The following is a 12,221-nucleotide window of genomic DNA, read 5'->3' as shown; positions in this document are numbered from 1 at the left end:
CCCCTGTTGTCTTAACATTATATATCTACTATAGGACGTTCTATAAAACCCCCTGTTGATTGTTTTTGATGTTTATACTATAGGACGTTCTACAGGATCCCATGGACGGTCTACAAGATCCCCTGTTGTTTGAAAATTATGCATATAAGATAGGACCTTCTATAGGTTCCCCTGTTGTTTGTTTATCATGTATATACTATAAGGCTTTCTATAGGATCCCTTGGTCGGTCTGCAGGATCCCCTGTTTTCTCAACATTATATATCTACTATAGGACGTTGTATGGGATCCCCTGTTGTTTGTTTTTCATGTATATACTATAGGGCGTTCTACAGGATCCCCTGGGCGGTCTACAGGATCCCCTTTTGTTAAAAAATTATGCATCAGAGATAGGAAATTCTATAGGTTCCCCTGTTGTTTGTTTATCATGTATATACTATAGGGTTTTCTACAGGATCCCCTGGGCGGCCTACAGGATACCCTGTTGTCTGAACATTATATATCTACTATAGGACGTTCTATAGGATCTTCTGTTGTTTGTTTTTCATTTATATACTATAGTGCATTCTACAGGATCCCCTGGACGGTCTACAGGATCCCCTGTTGTTTAAAAATTATGCATCTGAGATAGGACCTTCAATAGGTTCCCCTGTCGTTTGTTTATCATGTATATACTATAGGGTTTTCAGGATCCCTTGGGCGGTCGGCAGGATCCCCTGTTTTCTCAACATTATATATCTACTACAAGACGTTCTATAGGATCCCCTGTTGTTTGTTTTTCATGTATATACTATAGGGCGTTCTACATGATCCCCTGGGCGGTCTACAGGATCCCCTGTTGTCTGAACATTATATATCTACTATAGGACGTTTTATAGGATCGACTGTTGTTTGCATTTCATGCATATACTACAGGGCGTTCTACAGGATCCCCTGGACGGTCTACAGGATCCCCTGTTGTTTAGGAATCATGCATCTGAGTTAAAACCTTCTATAGGTTCCCCTGTTGTTTGTTTTTCATGTATATACTATAGGGCGTACTACAGGATCCCCTGGGCGTTCTACAGGATCCCCTGTTGTCTGAACATTATATATCTACTATAGGACGTTCTATAAGACCCCCTGTTGATTGTTTTTCATGTTTATACTATGATAATTTTCAAACAAAAGGGGATCTTGTAGACCGTCTAGGGGATCCTGTAGAACGCCATATAGTATAAAAATGAAAAAAACAATCATCAGGGGATCTTATAGAACGTCTTATAGTAGATATATAATGTTCAGACAACAGGGGATACTGTAGACAGTCTAGGGGATCCTGTATACAGTCTAGGGGATTCTGTAGTACGTCCTATAGTATATACATGAAAAACAAACAACAGGGGATCCTATAGAACGTCTTATAGTAAATATATAATGTTGAGAAAACAGGGGATCCTGTAGACCGCCCAAGGGATCCCAAAAGCCCTATAGTATAAACAAGATGAACAAACAACAGGGGAACCTACAGAAGGTCCTATCTCAGATGCATAATTTTTGAACAACAGGGGATCCTTTAGACCGTTAGGGGATCCTGTAGAACGCCCTGTAGTATATACATGAAAAACAAACAACAGTCGATCCCATAAAACGTCCTATAATAGATATATAATGTTCAGACAGCAGGGGATCCTGTAGACCGCCCAGGGGATCCTGTAGAACGCCCTATAGTATATACATGAAAAACAAACAACAGGGGATCCTATATAACGTCTTATAGTAGATATATAATGTTGAGAAAACAGGGGATCCTGCCGACCGCCCAAGGTATCCTGAAAGCCCTATAGTATATGCATGATAAACAAACAACAGGGAAACCTATAGAAGGTCCTATCTCAGACGCATAATTTTTAAACAACAGGGGATCTTATAGAACGTCTTATAGTAGATATATAATGTTCAGACAACAGGGGATACTGTAGACAGTCTAGGGGATCCTGTATACAGTCTAGGGGATTCTGTAGTACGTCCTATAGTATATACATGAAAAACAAACAACAGGGGATCCTATAGAACGTCTTATAGTAAATATATAATGTTGAGAAAACAGGGGATCCTGTAGACCGCCCAAGGGATCCCAAAAGCCCTATAGTATATACAAGATGAACAAACAACAGGGGAACCTACAGAAGGTCCTATCTCAGATGCATAATTTTTGAACAACAGGGGATCCTTTAGACCGTTAGGGGATCCTGTAGAACGCCCTGTAGTATATACATGAAAAACAAACAACAGTCGATCCCATAAAACGTCCTATAATAGATATATAATGTTCAGACAGCAGGGGATCCTGTAGACCGCCCAGGGGATCCTGTAGAACGCCCTATAGTATATACATGAAAAACAAACAACAGGGGATCCTATATAACGTCTTATAGTAGATATATAATGTTGAGAAAACAGGGGATCCTGCCGACCGCCCAAGGTATCCTGAAAGCCCTATAGTATATGCATGATAAACAAACAACAGGGAAACCTATAGAAGGTCCTATCTCAGACGCATAATTTTTAAACAACAGGGGATCCTGTAGACCGTCCAGGGGATCCTGTAGAACACCCTGTAGTATATACATGAAAACCAAACAACAGCGGATCCTATATACAACGTCCTATAGTAGATATAAAATGTTGAGAAACAGGGGATCCTGCAGACCGCCCAAGAGATCCTGCAGACCACCCAAGGGATCCTATAGAAAGCCCTATAGTATATACATGATAAACAAACAACAGGGGAACCTATAGAAGGTTCTATCTAAGATGCATAATTTTCAAACAACAGGGGATCATGTAGACCGCCCAGGGGATCCTGTAGAACGCACTGTAATATATACCTCAAAAACAAACAACAGAAGATCATATACAACGTCCTATAGTAGATATATAATGTTCAAACAACAGGGTATCCTGTAGGCCGCCCAGGGGATCCTGTAGAAAACCCTATAGTATATACATGATAAACAAACAACAGGGGAACCTATAGAATTTCCTATCTCTGATGCATAATTTTTTAACAAAAGGGGACCCTGTAGACCGCCCAGGGGATCCTGTAGAACGCCCTATAGTATATACATGAAAAACAAACAACAGGGGATCCTATAGAACATCCTATATATATAGTAGATATATAATGTTGAAAAAACAGGGGATCCTGCAGACCGCCCAAGGGATCCCATAGAACGCCTTATATACATGATAAACAAACAACAGGGGAACCTATAGAAGGTCCTATCTTAGATGCATAATTTTCAAACAACATGGGATCCTGTAGAACGACCCTATAGTATAAAAATGAAAAACAATCAACAGGGGATCTTATAGAACGTCCTATAGTAAATATATAATGTTTAGACAACAGGGGATCTTGTAGACCGCCCAGGGGATCCTGTAGTACGCCCTATAGTATATACATGACAAACAAACAACAAGGGATCCTATAGAACGTTCTATAGTAGATATATAATGTTCAGACAACAGGGCCTGTAGAACGCCCTAATAGTAGCTTCATTATAAACAATTAACAAGGGTTCCTATAGAACGCCCTATAGTAGAATGTTCAGACAACAGGGGGTCCTGTAGACGGCCCAGGGGATACTTTGAACGTCCTTTAGTAGATGTTTTATATCGAGACAGATTTATTTTTTATTCAAATTCAAACCTAGCAATTTTTTTTTTCAATCAATCCAAAGCCAGAATTTATTATTCAACATCATACATGCTTATTGAAGATGAATTCAGAATTGTCTTTGAGCAACTGTATACTAGGCCCGATTTTTTTAATTGTCAAAATGAAGGCCAGATTAATTCGTTTCTTTAAACGCAGACCAGACTCCCACCACCCCCTCACACTCCCGTAAAGAAAATTTCTCGTGCCTTAGTACGTGTAAGCTACATTTTTTTTCAATTTGCCTACATCAAAGTACTCTTTTAAGCGGATAATAAAAATATTATTAACTCCATAGTATATGCAAAGCCATGGGACCACGTGCATGGGACATTTGCAGGTCTTTACAACATAATTAAGGCACCACTACTGTTTGTCATATATATATGAAATATCATGTATTTTAAAAAGGAATCTGTATTTGCTTAAAGAGGGCACAATGATATATGCTACTGTAATGCGGTATTTTCAGAATCGTTTATAAATAGCCTATAAATAGAATATGCATAATTCATGAATCGTGACGTAGGGCGGTCTACGGGATCCCTTCTTCCGCTTACCACATTTAATATTCAGATGAAAATTAAAACTGTTACGGCTTTTACTATTGACTTGATATGTACCATTGACATCAGCAGTTAGACATAGCACCAACACTTTTTGTTCACTATAAACTACTGCTAATTTACTGTCTGTACCGCACATCAGGTACTTTTAAAGAAAAATTTCCATTTTTGTTTATTGACGATAATTTTGAATATAATATATCAAAGCAAAATTTATTGATCAGAAAATTGGCATAAACGAAAATCTTTAATTTTTAGAATTAAGGTTAATGCATTACGCTCCTCACATTAGCGACAAACAAATTGACGGCGCAAAGTGAGGAATCTTATATAAGTCAGGTTGGGTGCCAGTAGGCACATTTGCCACTCAAAAATCTAATATTCTGATATGTTGTCTGGTGGTCGAATGTAGACACTGTTTCACATTGAAATAGCAATACAGCAAACACATCAGGAATTCACAAAAAACATTAACAATGAAGGACAAGTCTCAGGAGAAACACTTGAAAATCACCTTGACTGATGTGGTTCTAAAAATGTGTTGCATGTTTGATTTTTGTCACGCTTAGACTCGAAAGACCAAACTTTAATTAAAAGGATTTAAAAAGAACTAAAATTTGATCGAATCTTTGAAATAGTAATGTAATGCAAGAAAAAAGTATCAATACTTCAGAAGTTTAGTGAGAAATTTTGATAATTATAATAAATATGATATGAATAAATTTAGCACCTTTTTGGCCTTGTGAGGTTATAGGCAAACATTTTTAAACGAATGAAATAAAGTTGTATGAAAGCTGTTAAAACTGAGGAAATCAAAATAAATTGAAAAAATAACTATTAAGGGACCAGCCGTTAAAATGTTACATTTAATAAATTTGAATTACAAATAAGCATTATTCTATATCAATGTAACATAAAAGTTAAGATTTTAGATTTGTACTTTCAATTTTATATATTGCCATTGAGAAAAAAATAAATGTACACTGCATAGTAAATTCACAAAAAGTGACAAATTCATATTAAAACAAATTATGATTCAAGCCAAAATTATGCAAGTATTTTGATGAATAATAGTTCTATCCGTCCTTTGGTGGTAGGGTAAGCAGCTGGACATTCAGTAACAAAAACGTTTAATATAATTTTAATATTAAAAAAATATACCGTTATCTATGTTGCATTATATCATAGAGAGTAAAAATTGATTTCTCAAATATATTATGCATTTATGACTGGTTTTAATTGCCTCTTTAGAAACAATAAATAATACAGATATCATATATTTAATCTTAATTTTTTACCTTTTCACATATCATGAAGCCAGAAATAGTTATTTCAGGGGCTCATCCTTACCACCCATACATAGTAAGTGCATCTCCTCTTTTTAACCTATAAATACACATCTTTGAGGGAAAAAAGCAAAACTAAAAGGTTGTGATGCATAATCTCCACATATAAAATAATCCAAATACATCCTACAGCTACCAGATAATAAACATGTATATCAATCTACGTAATTGATCTGCAGTTATAGTTTTAGCTTGCCAACACTGAGTTTGTGAGTTTGAAACCTCCTTTTGGCAGATGCATTAGGCACCTATCTTACGATTGTCAGTTTTCCTGCCGAAGAGTTCTCTTTTGGTACACTGGCTTCTTCTGAAAAAAATACATGCAGCCTTGATTTAGCCAAGAGTGTTGAAAGTGATGTTTAACACCCTAAATCAATCAACCAATCAATGTGCATGTACACAAACTTTGTACATCATCTTACATGTATTAATGTACATATGTCAGACTGAGTGTCATTTCCATGGAATTGTATCATTATGGAAATAAAAAATTACAGTAATATACATATATGATGTATATACTTCAAAATTCAAACTTGTTCAAAGGACTTTACTTGGTTCTCTCCAGAACTTTACGGTACCATGGGTTTATATTTTTGCTATCTGAAAATATTTTACAATGGAATGCATTATAAGTGTGTTTCTATAAATCTAGGGATATAGTGCTATTTTCAAATCACATGGTGCCACATGAATAAGAAAATACTATTGCTCACATATATGAATTACAAACCCTAGAATCTGGATTCACAATCAGCGAATTATTTCTGGTATTTGAGCATTGCGAAGCTCTAAAAGTCCAGAAATGACAAGTGTAAAAACAAATCATACGAGAAAACCTAAACAGCCAAATTTATATTCATGGGGGAAATCCAATTAGCTAGTTGAACTTATGTCCTGATAACACTAAATATTTTGGCCAACTAAATTTGAATCAACTTCAAAACATGCATTTTGCCGTACTGACAGACTGGAGCCAACATTTGATTTAAATTAATGATATTTAAAATTCAACACTACAACACTCTAAAAATATGCAAACATTATATCACGATGAAAGTATCTAATAATCTAAGTAAGTTTCCCAGGAAAAAACAAATATTTTGGAAATCGTCGTCGCGGAGCAATGAAAGGACCGTTTCTTGTTAAGGACACTGAACCTCATAGTAATATGACAATACAAAAATTAGCGCGAAAAGGAAGTTTTGACTGTACGCTGTTCACGGCTAGAATGATCAGCTAGACATTTTTTTTCAAATACCAGCGAAAAAAAAAACGTATTACCACAACAAAATATCACCTAACTTACAAAATCATACATCATTGGCACATACAGATATGATCGAAACATTCAGGCAGTATTTTTTCGCTATACTGCAAAACGCGGAAAAATGTATTTAAAATCATATAAGTTCACATTTCAAATTTGAGGGTTACTATGGGAGTGTATAAAGCCGTCGCACGATCGGAATAATATGAGGGATATAAATACGACCACTAGCACATATATACAGAACATGTATGTATTAATTCTATAATTGGGAATCTATTTACTTGATAGACCTTGTAAACTAAGAAACAACCCATGATGTCAGTGACACAGTAGCATTGAATTTGTTCAGAAATGCTTTGTGGAAGAGTCCAATAGCATACATACTCAATCAGACGATAAAATGCTCAGCGAAAGATATTGTAACTTAACACTATCCACGTCCATCCTTAATCGGGCTCTGTTAATGTCATATTTCTTTCCTTCAAAATAATAAAATATATATATATATGAATGACATGTACACACTTTGTATTCTGGCATTTTATTCAATTTTATTTACATCTGCATATTCATATCATATTACAAATACCCAGCATATTTTTTTTTCATTATTGTTATAAAATACAAGAACATTCCCAATCATTATTTCAAAACTGTTTCGAATTGGTAATCTAGAGCTGTATATTATCGTCATTAATAGCGAATACGTAATTTGACACATCTCCGTTTCTGTATCATATCGGTAATTAAGGTGGTACCACACCTTGACTAAAATTAATTTGACTCGTTTAATTTTCATAAAATTTTGACAAAATATTAACTTTGACCCTTTGACAAAAATATAAAAATTTCAAAAAACTTGAACCACACACTTGATCGGAAAAATTTCATTGGATATATAGCATTTGACAAACACTAATTTTGATAATTGAGAAGCTTAATATTTCCTTAACAATAGAACATGTTTAAAGCGTAGAGCTGATTTTACAGAGTTATCTCCCTGTAGTCTTGTGTACCACCAATGTAATCGATACGATTGTCGAGTGTCTAGTCCCGTCAATATATTATGTCTCAAAGTAAACTAAATCCTCTATGCACGATATTCTTACATTTATAACAAATCCATAACGTATAATCGAGAAATAAAAAAATTCATTGAGTGAAAACTTTGTTTGATAATAAACTTATGGGTTTTATTGCCCAAGTTCACCGATCTTGACCTGAATAAGGAAAAAAAAAAAAAAAACACGGGATCATGGAGCACTTGAAAATTAAGTTCGATGATAGACATGCAATAGAGCGACGTTTCATTTTTTTTTTATATTTTCCATGCGTTTCCAATTATTTGTAAATCAAACTTTGTCATAACGTTTGTTAAAGGATTGTGTTTATTAAAACTACATGTATCTTACTTCAACGTTTTTTACCTTTTCGTTAATCACGAATTTCTCCAAAGAAAGTTCATGTACACGTGCTTTATAGTAAATCTGAGCTTTTTATGTATTTAAAACAAGTGCAAACTTTTGTTTCTTAATTTGAAGGATGTTGACGTTAAACAAAAAACTCAAAAGTCGATTGATATGTTGAATAAAACCAACCAAGATGTAATGCTTTAAAATGATATAATTCCACGTTTTGCTGATTTGTAATATAATGTTTCCCGTGTGAAACTGAAATATCAAGATCTATAAAAGGACAAATCTTGTTATTCATATCATAACTATTAAAATAAGTTCTTTTCGGGTAAATCTTCGCTGCATAATTAAAAACAAAATCTAGATTATTGAAAGCGAAAATATAAATCAAAGTTAAGGTAAGTATTATACGATTTTTCTTTAAAATGGAATTTATACAGATCTTTACTAAAATTCGAAATAAAATGTGATTCATAAGAAAATTAAAACAAGAACAAGTCTGCTATGAAAGGGGCTCATTTAGTGCACATAGAATATCTGAAACCGGCTGATAATATTTATTGCAGAAACGTCCATATATGTTATCATAATATTAAGGAGAATATTAACAGCTTTAACCATCTCATTACAGATTTAGTGTATCTACAATGTAGCATATTTGCCGTTTTAGTTCATGCATGTTCAGGACGAATACATTATTAAAATTAAATACAGGATACATATAGTTGATCTCTTTACATCATACTAATTTAAATGTACACATCAGATTAAAGGCTTATTTGTTATGTCTAATATCGAGCACAAAGACAAATAACAAGCCTTTGAAACCTTAGTACTTAAAAGATTTTTCTAATCTTTAAACTGATAAATTAAAACTGAATACTTGACTGAAGAAAATAAAATGCATTCATACAAAAGTTATAAGAAAAGTTGTTGAATTTAAAATGGAATACTAATCTATCACATCCTAATAGAAAATCAAAATAAAATTTAAAAAGATTAACATGAAAAAGTGATCATTATTATTAATAAAACCAAATGTATCTAAAAAATACTCTCTCGTTTCAAATATTGATAATGAGAACCATTCCTTTTTAAAATACAAATTTAATGTAAATCGTGAATCGTTAAAAAACACAATTAATGAAAAAATTTACGAAAATTGCATTAAATGTAAAACATTTGACAATTATGAATAGTTTTTCTCATACATTCATAAGAATTGAAAAAGGCGACCTTTCCAAGTCTTAATCTATTTTCTATTGTAAATTAATTAATATGTTTCTTTATAGTATTGTTGATGTGTCATTGAAGTAAATCCCACATCTCCTTATATTCACAATCTAGCACACAACGGCTGCTCTTTTGCCAAGAATGAATCATTTCACAGAGTTGTACGACTGTCGTAAACTTTGTTTTGGAAAGTGATTCAATGTCTTTTTCTATGGCATGTTATTGGTTGCAAAAATTTGATATTTTTCATTTAAATGCAATATTTTTTTATTTAATTGATATATTTCTTCATTTAAATGCAATATTTTTCTATTTGAATGGTATATTTTTTCATTTAAATGGTATATTTTTTCATTTTAATGCAGTATTTTTTATTCATATGGTATAATTTGTCATTCAAATGCAATATTTTTTATTCAATTGGTATAACTTGTCATTTTAATGCAATATTTTTTATTCAATTGGTATAGTAGTTTTTTTATTTATATGCAATAATTGCATTATGGGAAATTCTTTGACGTCACAAGGTAAAATTTGCAACAGTGTTTGTGATTGGTCGGTAATTGTTTGGATTTCTCCCCTTTCTTTCTAAACATAAGTGACCAAGAATTAAAAAAACGCGTCGGAATATCGCCCCTCAAACTTAATCTTGCGTTCGTGCGAGTCCTGCACTGGCTGTTAAAATCTTCTGGTCCTAACTATTATTTCTATTGTAAAATGTCGATGGTCAAAACGTTCGGACCACAACTTTTCAAAAACTTTCATTGTATATGGATCTATATGCAAGTATATCGTTTTTTTTTAAATAGATTAGACGGCACCGTTGGTTTTCCCGTTTGAATGGTTTTACACTAGTCATTTTTGGGGCCCTTTATAGCTTGCTTTTCGGTGTGAGCCAAGGCTCCGTGTTGAAAACCGTACTTTGACCTATAATGGTTTACAAATTATGACTTGGATGGAGAGTTGTCTCATTGGCACTCATACCACATCTTCTTATATCTATATACAACGTAAACCAGACGTTTCCCAGACTGTTTTCTTTTTTAATAAATCCTTTGTCGCGCGTTGTGTACTGATTGATACTTCAGTCTGGGAGAACAAGATTTATTTCAGTACTAGTTGTTATTAGCTTTGAGCAAACTTCCACTGAGTAATTGAAAATACTCTAATGTCGGTGCTTTGTGTATATTGTCTTAATGTTAGTTTTTTGTGTGTGTCTCGTACCGATCTTTTGACTAATTGCAATTGATTAGTGCAGGTTGTTCTTTTATTGTACTGTTACACCACTGTCCCAGCTTCGGGATGGGTTGAGTGCTCACAAACATGTTGTTGTACTGTTACACCACTGTCCCAGGTTAGGGGGAGGATTGGGATCCCGCTAACATGTTTAACCCTGCCACATTCTGTTTGTATGTGCTTGACCCAAGTCAGGAGCCTGTAATTCAGTAGTTGCCGTTTGTTGCTGTGTTATACATATTTGTGTTTTTTTTTGTACATTAATTCGGCCGTTAGTTTTTTCGTTTGAATTGTTTTACATTTGTGATTTCGGGGCCTTATATAGCTGACTATGCGGTGTAGGCTTTGCTTATTGTCGAAGGCCGTACGGTGACTTACAGCTGTTGATTTCTGTGTAATATGGTCTCTTGTGGAGAGTTGTCTCATTTGCAATCATACCACATCTTCGTTTTTATATCAACCCTACCATATTCTTTATTTGCCTGTCCCAGGTCAGGAGCCTGTAATTTAGTGGTTGTCGTTGGTTCATTTCTCGACTCATATTTGATATTTTGTAAATTGTTTTGTTATGTATAATTAGGCCATTAGTTTTTTCGTTTGATTGGTTCACACTTTTCATATCGGGCCTTTTATAGACGACTTTACAGTATCAGGTTTTTGTCATTGTTGAAGGCCTTACGATTGTCTATAATTGCTTACATCCACTTCATATTTGAACTCCGGTGGATAGTTGCCTTATTAGCAATCATATCCCATCCCATCTCTTCGTTTTTATATTATATACCTGACTTCTAAATTCTTGTTTTCCTGAACAAGCATGAAATATTTGTCACTGGGCGTTAAAAATTAGCAACAAACAATCAATCAATTTAAAATTGTGTTAAATAAGTGGAAAACCATTTGATATTTATCTGTTTGTTGGGGTGGGCGACAGAAGGGTTTCATATATGAATATGGTTGCCTGGTAAGAGCTGAAAAATAGGCATGACTGGCGACAGATTAAAATGAATAATAATACCCTCTCTTCCCTTCCCCATCCTTCATCTATAAATTTAAACTGACCACCACGGAATAGCCCAATAGTGTTCAAAGTAGCGTTGAACACCAATCAATCAAAATCCCTTCCCTAGAATATCAAATAATCGTCCCTTAACTGTTATTGTCCGACGGTGTAGTTCTTATATTTATCCAGCTTATCGTCCTACAGGGATGTCCTACTAAGGCTGTCATACCATAAAAACTTTTATAACACAGCTCACATTCTAATTTATCTTACCTCCTATACATTTCTAGGAATATGATTGGTTAAAAACGTCCGCGTGGAGACCGTGTATATTCAATATTAGGTTAGTAGGGAGGCGGGGCTTATTTCATACACGGTTAGTAGTGGTGATACGTCCCTTTATAAAAACAAAACGGTACTGAGAAAAAATCTTAAAGGTTTCAACAGACGA

This window comes from Mytilus californianus, unplaced genomic scaffold, assembly GCF_021869535.1.
Source record: "Mytilus californianus isolate M0D057914Y unplaced genomic scaffold, xbMytCali1.0.p SCAF_8, whole genome shotgun sequence".
NCBI lineage: Eukaryota > Metazoa > Mollusca > Bivalvia > Mytilida > Mytilidae > Mytilus > Mytilus californianus.
This window is presented reverse-complemented; position numbering follows the sequence as displayed.